Consider the following 3,769-nt stretch of genomic DNA (forward strand, 5'->3'; position numbering starts at 1 on the left):
TCATACAGTATTGGTTTAAAAAGCGCGCGAGAATTTTCTAACTTGTAAAACCAAAGAAATAAAAAAAAATGTATGTCTAAAGCAAATGAAATTTAGAAATTAAAGATACACATCACGAAACAGCGAAATTCAAGTATTCAGTTTTCACATTTTCAAATGAGGTAGGCAAATTCATTCAGATTAGGAAATAAAAAAATTAAGCATAGAGATTTCCGTAACTTCCCAAAAGACCAGTGTATCCCAAAGCACTTCCATAGCCGTATCCAAGACCAAATCTGTTGTATGCCAAACCATATGGATTCAATCCATAATCGTAACCGAGGGCTGGATTATAGGCAGGAACTGTAGCAGCTACACCACGAGCGAGAAGACCGTCAGAGACAATACCAGCGGCGAGTGGTGCGTTGCGGACGATTGCTGGTTCATTGGTGTGCACATTAGCCCTAAGTCCGGCGTGGTCAGCGACGTAATGCACCTGTCGTCCGATTCCCCTGGCATCGAGGTAACCGTATCGACCTGCAACTGCACCTCCGTGGTCTCGAGCTACTTCAACGTGCTCGTGACGATGAGGGTCCCTGACGTAGTACCCAGCTTGGTAAGGACGAGCGTAAGGATAGGTCTGGAAATAAGATTATACAAAAGTTGACTAGTAAGATAAATAGAAATTGGTAAGTAATAAATAGAGAATGTTTTTTAAGAAAAGAAACTTTCAGGGAATGTATTGAAATATATTTATTTATGTTTTGTTTTAATAAAAGCACATAAGAAATATTATATCAATTTTATTCGATTTTTTGTTAATGTATTTTCCCAGAAGAACGTGGATTACAAAAAAATATTTTATTGAATGACTTTTATATATGTATAGCAAGGAAATTTTTCACCTTCTTCTTCTTCTTACTTGCTTTCTTCGCAAATCACTTCTATTAAAAATTCTAAATTTTAAATTCCATTATTATTCTAAAATTTCCTTTATTATTGTTGTAACATTCACAACTTTCTGCTATTATTATATTAAAATTCTAATTATATCCTAATTTTATAAGATAAAGCTTCTAAAATAATTAATATTCTAAAAAAATATTCGATCGAATGTTTGTCTGTCATCATTTTGTTCCTACGATTTCTGCTGAATCCCCCTTTTGTCACACCGGCTAAAAATGTACTTGTTCCTTAGGTAATAAGTAATCTGAATTATTTTACGTACTTCTAAAATGAGTGTTTAGGAAAATAGAATGTAATGCTTATATCTTGTAAGTCTTAAAATTATTATCCTACTTTTGTATTCTTCTTTGAAAAACAGTTTAAACAGCTTTCAGGAATAGAAAAAGCTGAAAACGTTTTATTTATCTTTCGAAAAATATTTTTGCTAAATGGAAACTTCTTGTTGATCTGCCATTGATGGGTTGGTTTGTTCATATACTAACTAACAGAAGTATAAAACTTTCAATCATTTCAAATATAATTTTTCCTCAAACAAGGCTCTATAAAATTTGAAAACCCAACCACAGACAAATAATTTATAGATATTTATTTAACGTTAATATAGAAAAAGTTCGAAAATTATTTCAACTAAAACAAAATATAATAAAATGTTCAGTGCCCTATTCGGTAAGTTATAATTCTTGTTCTTGTAGAATGGTAGTTCTTGTTTAATTTTGAATATTTCAATCAATTTTTAACATTTTGTAAATAAAATTCAAAAAAAAATCATGATTGGAATTTTGATTTTTATACTGCATAGGTAATACTTACATTATAAAGCAGTTAACTGGCCTGGGAGAGAGTAATGCATGCCAACACAGTAAGAAAAAACATCTGAAAGTAATTAGTTCTTTGTTCACTTTACTTGAATTAATACATAAATTCATGATATTAATGAAATTTATCATTATTATACAGAAGTATTATCATATGTAATCATTATTATATTTATATTTCAAGAAATATTTGAATCCAAAATTAAAAATGGAAACATTATTTTCCGATATATTTGTAAGTCCTACAATGATATCAAGTTGGATCGATAATAAAGATATATTAGTAATGATGAAAACAAAAATAAGCTTATGGTGTTCCAATCTTTTTATTTTATTAATTAATTTTTAACTTGCTAAAAGAAAACTAGCATATTATCTAATTAAATGACATGCAATTATTGAATTGAATTCAAAAAAATAAAATGTTTCAATTACAATACATTGAAATAACATTACGTATATATTTCCCAAAGCAATTTATAGACTTCTAAAACAATACAAATCTCTATTTCGGTAATATATCATCAGGATAATGTTTTTAAGAGTTTATTTCTTTATTATATTTTTAAAATTAATTCTTAAATACTAGCAATAATAATTAAACAGAAAAAAAACTTTTTAATAGAATTATTGTGCATGAATTCAGCGACTAAATTAATGAAAAAAATATTGCTGTAAACTATATTTAAATATATTTTAAAAATGTATTAAAAATAAATAGCAGTTATTAGAAAAAAATATCCTGAAATGCATTTTTGAAAAATCTTATAAAAAAGATTTATTTTAGTCAGAGTGTTGAAGAAAAACAATGCAGTTAGATTTATTTTAGTCAGAGTGTTGAAGATAAACAATGCAGTTTTATAGATTTTTCAGCAAAGACTAATTAAACTTTTCGAAACTTTTTTTATTGAGTCTATTCTATTTAAAAAGAAACTAAATGCCTAACTTGTTCTAAATCCATTAGTTGGTGCTGTAGAAATTTTAAACATTACTAGTTCCCACATACCGCAATTTGCAAATAATATGCTAGTTTCGAAACATTATCATGTTAAAAAAATGGAATTAAAACGGAATTTGGCTATGACATTTGAAGCAATTTTAGAATGAGCTAAAAGCAAACGCGAACAGAGTTTGAAATTTTCACTATCGTTTTATTGTTATAGTATAGAGAACTTAATACAATAAAAATAAAAAATAAATTGAAAATAATTGATTTATACTTACATTTAATGTTGTTTGTTTTACGTTCTAAGACGAAAATGTAGTGTATCATGTTTTTCGCAAGTCCATTTATAGTCAAAATTTGTCCTTTGTTATTCAAAAATGCTAATGATGCGAAACATTCCAGTCAGCATTTCCTATGCAGATCTTGTCTCTGATCAATTTGATATCACTAGGAAACATGAACTCTGATTGAGATCTCCAGGCTTTAATGCATTTTTTTTCTGTAAACAGTCATAAAAAATTTAGAAACACATATCTATTAAGATAAATCTATTATCAATTGAATTATTTGAGAAAAATATTTCTTGAAAATCAGACGTAGAAAAATAGGGCTATGTTATGTGATATTTGGTTAGATAAAATATTGAGCTCATAAGGACTGAAATAATCAAATGAATACCAGTTTAATTTAATTATATCGACTTCCTGTTTCTGAAGCTATTTGAGAGTCATATTGCTACAGTTTTAGGCTGTATTTGGCCAATTAGAACTATATTTAATTTGACATCCCGTCTCCAAACATTTTCACTGCAGCATTAGGCGCCACAATGAGGATATATAATTCTTCTTGAGGGCGTTTGACTCTCGATGTGGGTTTAGATTTTGAAACTAACTGCTATTTTTAGATTGACTAATGTAACTGCACATCTCAAAACATATTTTAGTGTGTTTGATCTCTGCTGAAAATTCATAATAAAACTTTTGAATCTCGTCGCAAGGGTTGATAAATTAATATATGGCTACTGTTTTTTATGGATTTAGAATTGACTATTACAACTGAACTT

General features: G+C 28.3%; 1 long non-coding RNA gene across 1 annotated transcript; it reads right to left on the bottom strand.

The window, feature by feature from the left end:
* LOC129983558 (uncharacterized) lies at positions 1 to 3,012 on the bottom strand. Its single transcript, XR_008785420.1, has 3 exons — positions 2,985 to 3,012; positions 1,756 to 1,818; positions 1 to 619 (listed from the first exon to the last, which is right to left on the bottom strand). It is a non-coding gene; the product is annotated as an uncharacterized LOC129983558 (long non-coding RNA).
* Between the last annotated feature and the right edge of the window lie 757 nt (positions 3,013 to 3,769).

The sequence above is a fragment of the Argiope bruennichi genome, chromosome 9, assembly GCF_947563725.1.
Source record: "Argiope bruennichi chromosome 9, qqArgBrue1.1, whole genome shotgun sequence".
NCBI lineage: Eukaryota > Metazoa > Arthropoda > Arachnida > Araneae > Araneidae > Argiope > Argiope bruennichi.